This window comes from Chlorocebus sabaeus, chromosome 22 (genome assembly GCF_047675955.1).
Source record: "Chlorocebus sabaeus isolate Y175 chromosome 22, mChlSab1.0.hap1, whole genome shotgun sequence".
NCBI classification, from domain to species: Eukaryota; Metazoa; Chordata; class Mammalia; order Primates; family Cercopithecidae; genus Chlorocebus; species Chlorocebus sabaeus.
In genome coordinates this window covers 57,845,875-57,862,376 of record NC_132925.1, presented here as the reverse complement: position 1 = coordinate 57,862,376, position 16,502 = coordinate 57,845,875, and the positions used below count along the sequence as shown (strand labels likewise).

The window sequence follows — 16,502 nt, the reverse complement described above, 5'->3', positions numbered from 1 at the left end:
CAGTGGTGAAGTTTATGGATGAATTGTATGGTGGTAAAGTCTGGGCTTTTAGTGTACCTGACACCCAAATAGCATACTTTGTAACCAATAGGTAATTTTTTATTCTTCCTCCCTCTTCCCCCTCTCAATTTCTGAGTCTGCAATGTCCATTTTTACCACTCCATATGCCTCTGCGTACCCATAGATTAGCTCCCACTTATAAGTGAGAACACTTGGTATTTGGGTTTTTGTTCCTGAATTACTTCACTCAGAGTAATGGCTTCCAGTTCCATTCAAGTTGCTGCAAAAGATGTTATTTCATTCTTTTTATATGGCTGGGTAGAGTTTCACGGTATAGGTATATACCACATTTTCTTTATCTACTCATCAGTTGATGGGCGCTTAGGTTGATTCTATATCTTCGCAATTGTGAATTATGCTGTGATAAACATATGTTTGCTGATGTCTTTTTGATATAATGAGTTCTTTTCCTTTGGGTAAATACCCGGTAGTGGTATTGCTGAATTGAATGGTAGATCTACTTTTAGTTCTTTGAGAAATCTCCATACTGTTTTCCAAAGAGGTTGTACTAATTTACATGCCTACTAGCAGCATATAAGCACTCCCTTTTCACATCTGAACTAACATCTACTGTGTTTTGACTTTTTAATAATGGCCATTCTGGGTCAGTTAAAGTGGTATCTCATCTCTCACTATATACAAAAATTAACTCAAGATAGATTAAGATTTAGGTCCAAGGCCCTAAACCATAGAAATTCTAGAAGAAAACTTAGGAAAAACTCTTTTGGCCATTGGCCTAGGCAAAGAATTTATGAATAAGACCCCCAAAGCAAATGAAACATAAACAAAAACAAATGAATGGGACCTGTGTAAGCCAAAAAGCTTCTGTACAGCAAAAGAAATAATCAACAGAGTATACAGGTAACCTACAGGATGGGGAAAAGATTTGCAAACTCTACTTCTGACAAAAGATTAATATCTAGGATCTACAAGTAACTCAAACAAATCAGCAAGAAAAAAAAGAAAAACAAATAATCCCATTAAAACAATATGAACAGATATTTATCTCAAACTCCTGACCTCAGGTGATCCACTTGACTCAGCCTCCCAGAGTGTTGGGATTACAGGCATGAGCCACCACACCTGGCTAGAAAATATTGATCTAAAGAAGATACACAAATGGCCATATTTAATATTTGCTCTTCAAATTCTGCCTACCCTTCATTCTTTGTTATTTCCTTTTGGGACAATACAGCATATGAATTTTTTTTTTCATTTCTACATACTACTGTATGAGTCTTCACTTAATTTTTTTTTTCACAATTGTATTTTATCTAACTGAACTAAATTCATAAAAACCTACCACAAATGGAAATGTGGTATCAGGAACCAAAATAGCAGTACTTGTACCAGTTTCTGATCAAAATATTTATACATATTAACATAAATTTTGTCCTCAAAATAACCCTTTCTACTGTTATTATTATCATCCCTACTTTAGAAATAGAATACATGTGACACAGAGGAAAGAAATGGCTTGTTTTCAGTCATACAGCTAGTAAGTGAATGAATGAGAAATTGAAAACAGGCTTCAGAATTATTCTGAAGCACCACATGCAACAGTAATACATTGCACTATCCCATGTGTTACCTTTTCAAGGTTTTCAGTAATTCTTTGTGAACTAAAAGAAGTAAGTTATTAACCAGAATCCGATTTTATTCAATTCAAAAAATATAAATTAAATGCAGGCAGCTAGCTAATGATCAGCTTTGAAGAGAGCTGACAGCTAGCTATGATCTTCCTTCTAATAAAAAAAATTAAAAGTCTGCATCTAAATGAGAAAAAGAAATATCCCTAGTGTATGCACACACACAAACACACACTCATACATACACTTATATTTTTGACAGAGTTTTCTGAAGTTTTGTGCTCTAGTGTTATTAATAGCCAAGAACACAGAAAGACAGGTGCCTACTACCCACCAGTTGTATGATACAACTCAATCAAATAAATATACATTTTAATCTTTGCATTTGAAATGCAAACATCATTGTGAAGTACAGCCTTAGTGTATTTTTGAATTTATTAAAAACCTAGGCATTACTGAATCTAGAGATCATAACATGATGCCACATTACACTTTGAAAATGCAAAATCATTTTCCTCCAGGTGGAAGATATAATGGGAGTTCTACTTGACCTTTATATAATTTTTAGAAGATGGAGCGCTTCAACTTCTTCCACTCATGATAAGAGAGGTGGTAAGCTGACAGAAACAATTTCCTTTTATTTACTGGCCATTGCAGTTGTAAAATACTGCAGACGTGAGCCTAACATAAATCAGTTCTCCTCGGATGAATATGCCTTAAGAGAGGCTTTCTGCCAAGGTTTCTTCACCTTGGCCATATCTCTCTGGAGTACTCTTGATCTGTCTCTGACAGCCCTTCTGAATTTATTTTGTATTTAATTCCAAATAATCCTCAATCAGAAGACAAAAATGGAGGCTCAATGCTTTAGGGCTGAAAGGAACTTCAGAAGTCATATCAATTCTATCATCTGTATCAGAATTCTTTCTGCTATAAGCAACAGAAAACATTGCTCAAACTTGCTTAAGCAGAAAAGAAATTGATTATCTCTGTAAAGTAATAGTTCAAATATATGTCATCCTTCAGGTGAGGCTTGATCTAGTGGTTCAAAAAACTCATGAAAGCCAGCATCACTTTCCCTTAGTCTACTCTTTTGTTTATAGTATGTGCCTCATTTTTGAAGTCTTTATGGCTCCCATCATGAGAAGATGGCATGCACTGATTAACTTTAGCCACACAGAGTCCATTCTTTTATTGGGCAGTACAACCAATACTACCCAGACCATATGGTTTCTCTGCAAATGGAAATTCACAATGCTAAAAGAAGTGGGAAAATGGATGCTGGGGAAGAAGCCAAAAGATACCCAAATCATCAACCCCATTATTTTACAGATGAGAAAGATGTTTCAGAGCTACAAAATGAAAGGAGACCATCTGTTCTAAAACTACATTTATGTGACCAGAAGGAAATGTTCATTTTATTAAGCCAATGAGATGTCAAGGTTTATTTCTAACATTGGGAAAATGGAAAGTTTGCTCAGTCATCTTTTCAGTCTTCAGTTTGAGTTTCATTAACCTAGAATGCACATCCCAGATCTTACTCTCAGAGAACATATGCTTTAACTCTTAATCGCTTTGGTGTTTAGTCTCCTGAGTGATTGCTTAAGGTTTCTACTTAGCAAAACAGGGACAATGAGGAATGTGTACCATGATGAAAGAAATCCTTCATTGATAAATTAGGTAGCACATGCACATGTAGAGTTACAGATGCATTTCTTACTGGCTTGGCCACATCACTTCTTACTCCTTGAAGTCATACAAGAAAAGCTTTTCTTTTCTTTTCTTTTTTTTTTTAAGTAGGGCATCAGTGGAATGGCATGCCTTTTGAGACAGGGAACACACCCTCATGGGAAATGTTCAAGCAACATATGAAGCTGTTGACTGCTTTGTATAAGATTCATTTACACAATATTTATTGAGGTCCACTCTATGTCAGGCTATCTTCTGAGTATTTTATATGTGTGAACAAAATGGACAGAAAGTCTTGCCCTCTTTGTATGTGTATTCTAATGATACAGAAAGAAAATAAATAAGTAAAATATACATCAAATAGTATGTACCATGGGGCAAATAAAGCAGGAGAAGGAGATGAGGAACATGGTATGGGATGAATGTTTGCCTTGGCTAAGAGCCTGAATGAGATAAATTTTCAGATAAATGTCTGATTCAGTTGTACAATTTTTTAATTCTAGGACATAGTCTTACTTGTAATGGAAATTTAGGCCAATAAAATGAAACGTTAAACACAGGATTGTCTCTAGGTAACCTGGCTTCTTATGAACACTCCTGAATAACTTTCTCCCTCTCACTCGTCAAGTTCTTGTTTGGGTGCCACTATCTGTATTAGGCCTGTGTTGGCCAGTTCGTTTGTAAACCTGACGTCTGCTCACTCATTCTTCATTCCACTTACCAGCTCCACTTTTATTCCATAGTTTCCACAGTGATTATTACTTCTTAGCACCTTATCTAATATATCTATCTATAATATATAATATATACTTAATTACATATAATTACAATTACATGTATAATCTCATTATATTATATATAAAATACAGTATTATATATAATATATAATATAATAATGGGGATATATATAATATATACAATTATATCATATATAGATAGATGCATAATTATATGATTAATTATATATAATATAATTATGATATATAATTGAGTATTTTATTATATATTTATATATTAATATAATATAATTAATATAAAAAATATGTGTAATAAAATACCCATTATACATTATATATAGTATAATAAAATATATATTATATTATATATAGACAGAAAATACCCATTATACATTATATACATATATATAGTATAGCAGGTATTTTATTACACATTAATAATATAATACATATATACGTATGATGTATAATGGATATTTTATATATACATATATAATGTTTAATTGATATTTTCTGCCTGTTCATATAAGAATTTAAGTTTCATAAGACAGGCTATTTGCCCCCTTTTAATTGTATATCCCCAGCACCTAGAAGAATTCTTAACACATACAAAGCAGTCAATAAATATCTGTGGAAGGGAGACAGGCAGGGAGTGACAGAGAAGCAGTATAGTATACTAGGCAAGAGCACACATTTTGGAGATAAGACAGGCTTGGGTCAGGTCCACTCATAGTCAAGTAATACCTTTTTGAGCCTTAATTTATACACTATAAAATGAATGTCAGTAATATTGTTTTCTTGGGGAAAAAAAGCCTTGTAGGAATGACATAAAATAGTATAATATATAAAAGTCTTCTCCTATTCTTTAACCTAAATAAATAAGAGGTACTCCTGTTACTCTTGGTCATATTGTGTTAGTGCTATTATTTCTTCATCCAGCAGATATTATTAATTAGCTGTCTAATAATGTACCAGGCACATTGCAAGGCAAATGCTGAAATCAGTAAATTGCTGGATCTTCTCCTCTGGCCCTATAGTACTGGAGCTCCGTTCTCTATTCCAGAGTTTTGTTTCCAGGCGTAGAATCTTCCAAATAGTGAATCTTAAATCTGGTGATATATTTCAAGGCCTCAGAGGATTTTTAAAAATACATAGATCCGTAGGGATGGAGAGGTTCACGTGGCAATTCTTACGGAGCGGGTCTCGAAGAGAGAAGTGTGAAGGTGCATTTTTAGCAGTTTAAGAATGACCATATTCCTTTTTACTAAAATAACTACATTTTATAATAAAGTTTTAGAAAACACTACTCTGAAATATTGTGGTTGTTCAAAGATGGTACCAGTAAGATATATCTTCACTCCAGCAGTGAATTTTTTAGACCAAATGCGTGTTTAAAAGAAGAAATCAGTCTTTAAGAAGATAAGTAGAGGTAGCTGAGGGAGATTTTTTAAAGTGATTATGGAGTGTGGAGAAACACTCTAAACTTCTCAAATAATATTTGATAAAAGATGACCTTCTTCTGTCTAGCTGGGAGTTAACTATTGATGCCCTTTTCTATTTTGAGGGTCTTTTCCTTTAGATTAAAAGGAAAGAATCTCCAGTCCCTGTGAACTTGTGCAAAGAGGTTGAAAAAGAGCAAGCCTCCCTGTTATGCCAAGTGGGAATCTTTCATCCTTAGGCAATTTGGCTCCAGGGCTGCAGAGCACTTCTGGCCCTTCTGGAAAGGTACTGAGAGCAGCAGAACTGAAAGGCACGTCTTTACTTTTCATTTCCTAGACTTGGCACAACTCAGCCTTGGGGCAAAACACATCATAGTCAACTCAGAGATTTTGGCCCTGCCTTTGGTGTCTTCTGAAATTCAGTGTCAGAAGAGATTGAACAGGACTGTTCTACCATTATCTAGGAAAACTACCTGGAAGGAAATATCAGCCGAGAATTTATTTTTTATTTTAAGAAAAAATTATCTCTCTCTCTCTCTCTTTCACTCTCTCTCTCTCTCTTTCAGTCTCTCTACCTATAGATACAAATGTTAAAGATGGGTTTTATCTGATGAGGGGAGATAGTAGTTGGACATTCAGATTCCTCAAAAGCAGGAAGGAGGAAATTTATTGACAGAAGAAGCACCTATGTCTAGAAAACAAAAAATTATCTACTGATCCCTTGTGTGTAAAGGAGAATGGGAAGAAACACCAGAGACAAGTATTAAGTTCCCAAGGGGCTAAAGAGATAGAAGACTTTAAAAAGGTAAATGAAGACAATGTAGGTGATGAAGAAATTAGGGAGATTGACCTGAAATGAGATTATAAGTCTAGGAGAAATCCCATAACTGATAGGGAAAAAAAAAAGAATTTCTGAAACGGAAATCTGGTTAACATTTAGAAGAGAAAAACCAAATGCCAAAAAGACAAAGAAAAATCTAATAATCATCATTGTGTGCAAAGGATTTAATAATGATAAAGAAACTAGATGCCAGATTGCAAAATGGCATATACTCTAGGAGGTTACCGTATTGTGGAGCTCCAATAATAGTGTCCTGCTCTATATCCAGAGACAAAATTACAGACCTACCATCTGTTTTAGCAGCCACAAGGATTCATTTGGACATTCCAGTTTACACCCTACCACACATTTTCAAGACAAGAGCCTGTGGCTCTCATTTGTTCCTCTAGCCCACATCAAGTTTTTATATGAGAATGGAACTCAGTCTAAGGTCATTTGCACTGGCTGGGCTAACCAGTAGGGGATACTGCATCATGTCATAAAGATAATGGCATTTTAGAAGGGGCATGGCAAGTGATTATGCGTGATGGGTCTTGAACCATAAAGGCATTGCCTTTGAGAAGTAGATAAATATCTAGAAAGAAAACTAAAAGCACTGAATTTGGCATTTTACTTGTTGCATGGGTTTAGACCAATGGTTCTCAACTGATGGGGTACTTTTGCTTCACAGAGAACATTTAACAATGTGTAGAGGTCTTTTTATTGTCACAGCTTGTGGGGGGAAAGAGGGTCACTACTGTCATGTGATGGTAGAGGCCAGGGATGCAGCTAAACATCCTACAGTGCACATGATGGCTCCTCAACAACAAAGACTTATCTGCCCCAAAATATCAACAGCGTCAAGGTGAAGAATCCTGCTTTAGACAAATAATTCCATTTCTTTGTCTTTTTTGTCCTCTCCTTATAAGAGAATAATATCTTACATGGTTGATGTAAAGAATCAATAAGATGAATCAATACATACAAGTGCCTGAAAAGTGGTAGGTAGTTACTGAATTTTGAATATTATATATATGTGTGTGTGTGTGTGTGTGTGTGTATATATATATATATATATATATATAGAGAGAGAGAGAGAGAGAGAGAGAGAGAGAGAGATAGGGTCTTACTCTATTGCCCAGGCCAGAGTGCAAAGGCATGATTATGGCTTACTGCACCCTTGACCTCCCGGGCTCAAGTGATTCTCCTGCATCAGTCCCCCAAGTAGCTGGGACTCCAGGCATGAGCCATCATACACAGCTAAGTCTTTTGAATTTTAGTAGAGATGAGGTCTCTACTAGGTTACCCAGGCTGGTCTCAAACTCCTGGGGTCAAGTGATCTGCCCACTTTGGTCTCCCAAATTGCCAGGATTACAGGCATGAGCCACCATGCCAGGCTTGAATATGAATACATGAATATTTAAAACTATGATTGTCAAATTTTAATGTGATTCTAAGTCTATGAAACAGTTTGGAATAGGATTTTGAGTGTAAGGAGCTTCACGTTTTAAATGACATCAAACTACATCAGGTAGAAGAAAGTAGTAAACTTATGTATTTTATATAAGTAAGTATTTCTTACTCTGCAGCAGCATGGACTAAAACTTTTTGTATTAAATATTCATCTTTCTCTCACCACCTCCAAAAATATTCCTCAAAAAATGTGTATGGACAATTTAATGTAAATCAACTTACGTCACTGACAAACATCACCTTGTCTTTAACATGCTAATATGTGCTGCCGATGACAGAGGATACAGTATTTTCTAAAGGGTATTTGATTATGGTAGCCCTCTTTTTCAATATGTCTTTTAACATCTCACGTTAAACTAAATTATTTGAACATAGTTTGGGAAATGCTGAGGAAGGGAGAGGAAGAAACGGAAGGAAAGAAAAGCAGAGGGAAAGAAATATATTCGTATCATCCCCAGACAGGTGTGCAGGAAAGCAGCCTGTGGCATGGCAAGAGTGACGCTGTTTTGAAAAGAAACCATGATGACGACAGACATTTCACTTCTGCATATCAAGCTGTTCTTCAGCAGGGTCTTAAAACAATGCCTACAGCATAAATCACCCCTCAGAAAGATGCTGCTTATCTGAGTTCCTCAGTAACAAGAAAGCCTGAGACGTGACCAGTTTTATAGGTTTTACCCTAAAAACTTCTACAGAAATGAAAATTTTCTGGAGGTCTGGAGCTGAGATCTACAATCTCTAGTCCACCCAAGACATTCCTTTGATTTGTAAGCCCCTCTTGAATATTTTCTTTCTGAGAAACTCGATTTGTCAGCTTCTTTCTTTGGTCTCTCAGCTGCCTCTCAGTCTTCGGGGGTAGGTTTTTATATACCTGCTCACCATGAAACAGGGTGAAATGACCAGGTGCAAATGAAATGCTATACCTCCAATCATTAAGGCATAAACACATGCCATCAAGAGTGGGGAAAGTCACTATCTGGAATAGGAAACAATGAAGAAAGAGAGAGCGAGCCAGAAATTTGATCAGGAAGACCTGAGGGAGATAAACACATTTAAGTTGCCCTCACCTTGACTGTATTGAACTAATCAAATGAAATACAGTGCTGAGAATTGGATTTGGAAACACAACGAAAATTACCCATCACAGCTATGATACTCTTTTTCTAAGCTTCATGTGCACATTCAACCAAGCTGCTCTATCTGGTCATATTCTGGAGTCTTTTTCAAAGCCATGAGTCAGAGAATCTGGAGAAACTGTAGTAAAGGTACAACTTGTCTGCTCTGTTCAGTGGTTCTCAAACTTGGCTTCACGTTTGCTATAGAATGGAAGTTTATGTCCTCCTCAAATTCATATGTTGATGTCTAATCCCCACTATGATGGTATTTGAATGTGGGTCCTTAGGGAGGAGTTTGGGTCATGAGTAAAGCCCTCATGAATGCGATTAGTGCCCTCATAAAGAGAGAGAGAGCTCACTTCCTCTTTCTCTCCTCTCAGCCAGGTGAAGATAGAACAAGAAAACAAACCAAGAATCTCCCCTCACCAGCTACCAGCTCTGCCAGCAACTTGATCTGAGACTTCCCAGCCTCTATAATGGTGAGAAATAAATGTTTAAGCCACCCAGTTTGTGATATATTTGTTTAAGCAGCCCAAACTATGACATCATTGAAATCACCTGGGGATCTTTTAAAAACTACTGAAGCTATTTTCTCTACCCCACCACCACCATCAGAAATTCTAACTTAATTATTGTGAGGGCAGACTGGACATTAGGACTGTTATATAACCACAAATGATACTATGGGGAAGCAACCTAGTAAATGTCTAATCTAGAATGCATGAAAGTCAGAAAGCAAAAGGAAAAGATCTCTCTCTCTCTCTCTGTCTCTCTCTCTCTCTGTTTCTGTCTGCTTTCTTGCCCTTGCTTTTTGAATTTTTCCTTTGCGAGTCATGTTAAGAAACTATGAGGACATCAAATAAAATGATGGCTAACATTAACTAAATACCTACTGTTTCTCAACACTTAAACTGTGCTTTATCTTTATCAATCAATTTAATTCCTGTAACAACTCTTGAGGCAGGTATTGTGAGGCTCCATGTGAGGGTACATTACCTGGGCAAAAAGGTTAACTAACTTAGCCAGTAAGAAACTCAGTAAGAAACTTACTCAGTAAGAAACACACCAGTCTTCTCGATCCTGCTCACACAAAAACTAAAGCTGGACACATCTGAACCTGAACTTGGCAGAAAAGTCTAGTGGTTCCTAATGCTAGATGAACACTAGAATATCATGGTAAGCTTCCAGAAAGCACCACTGCTACATTTTAGTGGTGTATACTTGATACTAAGCACTTGTCAAAACCCACATAATTTACAGCTCAAATGCTGAACTTTAATGTATGTAAATTTGAAAAATCAATTAAGGAGGTCAGAGGGTTGCAAGATGGAATGTAGACTGTGACTAGGGAATCTAACTGTATTACAAAAGTATGCATAACCCTACTGAAGGAGGCAGAGAAACAAGGTGCTAATCTAAGTTTTTTGGAATTGAGTACACTGACACTGAAGGCAACAGGAAGTGTGCATAAGCACTGCACTCTAATTGGTAAAATTACTTCCTACAAAAGCACAGTCTAACACTTCTGGAACCACTGTACTTGTATATAGGGTTGAACAAGTGTTTAAATAGATGCTGAACGGTGCCAGATTTCTCACTGTTGGAGTGGGAGGTTATAGATGGGCAAGGGGAAAAAAGTACAATGGTCCACATAGTAATGGATTCAAGTAGGAAACATCAGTATGAATTCAGGTTAATTTTAATGTAGATATGTATGTATTCACAGGTTAATAGTGCCAACGTATATTTTCTTTTTTAAAACTATTTTTTATTTTTATTTTTTTTATTTTACTTTAAGTTCTGGGATACATGTGCAGAATGTGCAGGTTTGTTACATAAGTATACATGTGTCATGGTGGTTTGCTGCACCCATTAACCCATCATCTAGGTTTTAAGCCCCGCATGCCTTAGGTATTTGTTCTAATGCTCTCCTTTCCCTTGTCCCCCACCTCCTGATAGGCCCCAGTGTGTGGTGAGCCCCTCCCTGTGTCCATGTGTTCTCATTGTTCAACTCCCACTTATGAGTGAGAATATGCAGTGTTTGTCTGTCTGTTCCTGTGTTAGTTTGCTGAGAATGACAGCTTCTAGCTTTCATCCATGTCCCTGCAAAGGACATGCACTCATTCTTTTTTATGACTACATAGTATTCCATGGTGTGTATATGCCACTTTTTTTTTTTTTTTTTAATCTAGTCTATCATTGATGGGCATTTGGGTTGGTTCCAAATCTTTTCTATCATAAATAGTGCTGCAATAAACATACAATGTATATTTTCTAGTTCTGCCTACTGACAAGTCTTAGAAGCACCACTAACACCCCAGAAGCAGTGAGCACACTAAGTGCCCAGATAGTGCTTTCCAGTTCCATTCTCCAATAAAAGGAACCTGGGCTTCTTGGAGAAACGGCTGCTTATAAGGTTGGGGCAGGGAATACACAAGATGTGCCTGGCTGGTGTTTAAAAAACAAAATGATGGAAGCATATAAAGGGGACACAAAAGCCAAGAAAAATAGTTCTCAATGGTCAAAGCTGAAACAATTTGAGCAGCAAAATAAATAGCTTAATACTGGAGTATAGTCCAAGGTATAAAGTCAATATTTTTGAACCCATGTGGATATAAACCAATGATTGAATACGTACATAAATAAGTGGGGAGAATAGACAAGTCTCCCAATTAGAATAATTCCAAATAATTTATGTAAGTATTTCCCCCTCGAGGAGTTGGAATATCACTCCTCTTCCCTTAATTGTGAGTTGCATATAATAACTTGCTTCTAGAAAGTGCAGTATGCAAAAGAAGAAAGGGCACCTTACAGTGAGGAAATCTGACAAACACCACCTCAGCTAAGTAGGTGATCAAGGTCAACATCAACAATAATGTCATGTGAATGTCATTTATTCCTGATGTGATGTGATAAGAATGACACTTTTTCTCTGCAGTCTTCCTCCTAAAAACCTGTAATCTCAATCTAATCATGAGAAAAGACATCAGGCAAGTCCCAATTAAGGGATATTTTACATAGTACGTGAGCAACACTCCTCAAAACTGTCAAGGTCATCAAAAACAAAGAAGTATGAAAAACTGTTATGACCAAGAGGAACTTAAGGAAACATAATAATTAAAGGTAATGTGGTATGTGGGATGAGATCCTAGAACAGAAAAAGGACATTAAAAAAAAAGACTAAAAACATCTGAATCAAGTATGGGCTTTAGTTAATATATGACTTTTGAATCATTAACTGTAAAAAACAAAAAACTATTAATATTAGATGGTAATAATAGGGAAAATTGGGTATGGGGTATATAAGAATTCTCCGAACTTTGAAACTTTTTGTAAAGGTACATAATTCTAAAATTAGAACTTATATGAAAAACAAGCAAAGAAAATAAAACAGAACACCTATCTACCGGAACACCTTCAGAGACTCAGATTTAATTTGTCTGTGGTGAGCAGAGCTTGAGTTCTTGGTAGATTTTAAAAGAGCCCCAGGCATTTTTAATAAATATCTAATGAGAATTGATATCCATCCAGTTTGCTAATCCCATGGCACAACTTCTGTTTTATGTTTTTTTTTTTTTTTTTGAAAAAAAAAAAAATCCCTTTATAGGCCAGAGATCTGTACTCTTCCTGATAGCTTATTACTACCTATAATCAGCAAAACTATTTTCATTTTGTATGAAAGTTCTGGAGAAGCTGAGCAGAAGAGCATTGAGAAAACTCTTGGAAGACATTACTAAATTTAATAGAATGTCTTGATGTGAATTAAAAACTACAAAAAGTCTTGCCCGGCCCGGTGGCTCACGCCCTTAATCCCTTGGGAGGCCAAGGCGAGCGGTTCACAAGGTCAGGAGATCAAGACCATCCTGGCTAACACAGTAAAGCCCTGTCTCTACTAAAAATACAAAAAATAAACCAGAGGTGGTGGTGGGCGCCTGTAGTTCTAGCTACTTGGGAGGCTGAGGCAGGAGACAGGAGAATGGCATGAACCAGGGAGGCGGAGCTTGCAGTGAGCCGAGATCGTGCCTCTGCCCTCCAGCCTGGGCGACACAACTAGATTCGGTCTCAAAACAAACAAACAAACAAAAAATCATGTAGTCCCCTTATCAACTGACCTTCAAAGGACCTCGCCTGACCCTGATGGTTTTTTTTTTCACCCTGCCTGGTGCCTTTCACACATGTAAGGAGACCAGGTTTGGCAAAACAGTGCGGAAATTCCATTCATTGATCAAGTAATGGAGAAGGGGAGCTAATGGTCAAAGTACCTTCTCCCTGAAAGTAAAGGGGGATTTTTAAGGGCTTTTAGGCAGGTAGGTGGAGACAGGGGTGGGGATTCCTTGAAAAAAGTTTATCTCTTCCAGGAGGGGTTAAGTATATACAGTCTTGCATTTTTATTTTGCATTGGCACTTTTTGCACCCAGCAAGGTACATTTCTCTTCATTGGATGGAAATGCTGGTATGAGAATGAGGCAAGAAATCAGGTCAGGTCTTGCACTGAGGCAGAAGTTCAGGTGAAGGCAGCATTTCTGGGCTTAGCTTGTCCTGTGGGTGGTTCCTGGTTATTGGCATCTGACTGTTGTTTCTGTAAGTAAGTATAGCTGTAAGCATAAATTAGTTTCAGGAGTTTTGTGCCTTCTTGGGAGAATTTAAGTTATGCTGTGGTAAGAGGTGACAGTCCCTTAAATTTAAAAAACAAACAAAAAGACTTAAAAGTTATTAGCTGCAACTATGATTCAGAAGGATAATTCAATCCCCAAAGTTATGGTGCTTCAAAGGAGGCAACTGAAATAAAAATGACTGCCTGTTTTTTTACACAAGTTACTTGTGGCCAACAGTTTTTTCTATGCAGATGTGGGGTTCTCATTTCACAGCAGATCCGTATTACAGGCAGCAACAAAAATGACAGAATCATAAACCTTTGAGGTTATCCAGTCTAGTGGTTTTCCTCTGTGCCATGTATTTCTTAGGAGGCTTCCTTAATGTTTAGGGGAAGATAGAGTGGGATGAGTTCCATGAATCCACTCTGCTTCAATCACAGATCCAATTTAACCAATTGTGTGTGTGTGTGTGTGTGTGTGTGTGTCTGCCTGTCTGTATGCATGTATTAGTCTGTTCTTACGCTGCTAATAAAGACGTACCAGAGACTGGGTAATTTATACAGAAAAAGTGGTTTAAATTAACTAATCTACATGGCTTGGGAAGCCTCACAAGCATCATGGAAGGCAAAGGAAGAATAATGTCACGTTTTACATGGCGGCAGGCAAGAGGGTTTGTGTAGGGAAACTCCAATTTATAAAGCCATCAGATCTCGTGACATTTGTTCACTACCAAGAGAACAGTGTGGGGGTAACCACCCCCAAGATTCGGTTATTTCCACCTGGCCTCACCCTTGACATATGGGGATCATTACAACTCAAGGTGAGATTTGGGTGGGGACACAGTCAAACCATATCAATGCATGAGTGCATGTGTGTTTCAACATAAGACTACATGTAAATAAAGATTTCTAATGCTAAGAAAAGCATTTAATCCACCAAACTAGTTCAGTTTCCTCAATTTACAGAGGAGATTTCTGAGGCTCCAAAGGGGAAGCATGTGTCGTTCTGATGCCCAGTTCTATGTACTATATACAAGTAATGATATCTCACCTTGATCTCAAAATGAATGTCAATCATGGTAGCAAATTTAAACTTTTAAAGGTCTTGTATTTTTATCTTTCTAATAAATGGGTGAAACCTGTTGATGAGCTAAAAACCATTCACATACTATCAATAAATTTTATTATTTATGTCCTTCTCCCTTCCACCTTAAATGTCAGATCATGTACCTTGGAATTTGTCTTGAAGAACAAGTTTTATTATTTTTCATTGGCTTTGGATGCCTGTTTCAATTAGATGTTGAACCCTATTGAAATAATACAAACCTACATGTCAGTCTTCCATATCTAACTATGCTGATTCCAGCAGTGAAACATGCTCTGTTTTCCCAACAATGCTTAGTTTAGCAATTGGAATGTTTTGCCAAATGTGGGTTATGCTCTTCTCTATAAGGGTGTGAGTTATGTTCTTCTCTACTAGGGAAAGTCTTTTTACCCACACTCTTTTTTTAAAGATACTCAGACCAGGTCCAAACCAATTGGTTTTCTCTTTGGAGTAGCAAAATTGTCAGAATATATTGCAGAAAACTCTGGGCAAATGGCACGTTAGAAAGATTACCCATTCTACACAATAAAGCTTGAAGCAAATCAACTCCAATGAGATGAGTCAACTCCTGTTACTCAAGGGTTCCCTTGGCAGTAACTTTTGACAAACCTACCAATGTTCAAAGAGCTTTACCTCTCAGGTGGGTACGTGTTGAAAAGCTTTAGTGCTTGAAAAACCCTCAACTACACAAACACAACCGTGCTTTTTATTATTGCCAGTTTCTTTATATGGCTGAGGAGAGAAAACACTACTGTATTTTTTTTAAACCTATAATAAGATAGAACTAGCAGATAGTTATGGCCCTGAGGTGACTTAACTATGTAACGCTTTCAAAAGTTCTCAAGACTAAATTACCTTTAGTCTTTGACTCAGCATTTTACGAGCTAATACTAGAACATCTACTTAGACATTATTAAAAACCCTTGAGAGAACTGAAATCATATTTCTGGAAATTTTTAAAAGAATTTAAAATGTCTACAAAGAGAAATACTGGACACTGTAAGTACATTTTGTTGAAAATAACATTTAATTTTACTCAACAGGAGTTGAATTTTAGCTTAGAAGTAAAAATTAGTGAGAGAGTGGAGAGAAATAGCAAGGCTTTACTGATTAGGAATTAAGTAGCCACATACATGGATTTTCTACTAACTGAAACACACATTTATACATTGCATTTTGTAAACATGAATAATTTTAAGTACATATACATACTTTCCTGTACAATTACATCATTAGTATGATTAGCCATTTGTTTTTTGAGCCTTCACAGTGTCTGGGTTCAAATTCCAGCTCTGTAACATGCTAACTCTGTGACCTTGGGCAAGCTATTTAACATCTCTGAGCCTTGGAGTCCTCATATATAACATGAAAATAATTATAGTGTATATCCCATTAATTTGTTGCAAGGATTAGAATAAAATCGCCCATGCAAATCACTTAGGTCGTGGTATCGAATATAAAAGAAACACTTGGTAAATATTAGATATTTTTGGTGTTGCTGTTTTTTTTGGTAATGATTTAGTATACAGCCCTCTCTTATCCTGGCCAAAGTGTCGGCGATTTCTTTTCTTGCATTTTTCATTATCCCCTGACTCACCTTCCTTCCCTAAATCCTTTCAGTCTCTGCTTATAATCTGTCATGGATTGGAAAACTAGATAAAACAGTTTACAGAGTATAACAAACTTTGGAGGGGTTAATCGACTCTAAGTAAGAGTTAAGCCTGTGGCTGTAACATAGGAATTAAGGGTAAGTCTTTTGGATCGGAGTCTATTTTTATATTTAGAGTTTGGGAATTTGTTATTATAGCAGTTTTTGGAAATCTAGTTTATTGTTAAATGTGGTAAAAGTATATGCCTACAACTATATTATTTATCATTATGTAC

General features: G+C 36.6%; 1 long non-coding RNA gene across 1 annotated transcript in view; it reads right to left on the bottom strand.

Annotated features, from left to right (window-relative positions):
- Nucleotides 1-16,502, bottom strand: part of LOC119625867 (uncharacterized) — a 178,941-nt gene that overhangs the window by 86,596 nt on the left and 75,843 nt on the right. The window lies entirely within an intron of this gene.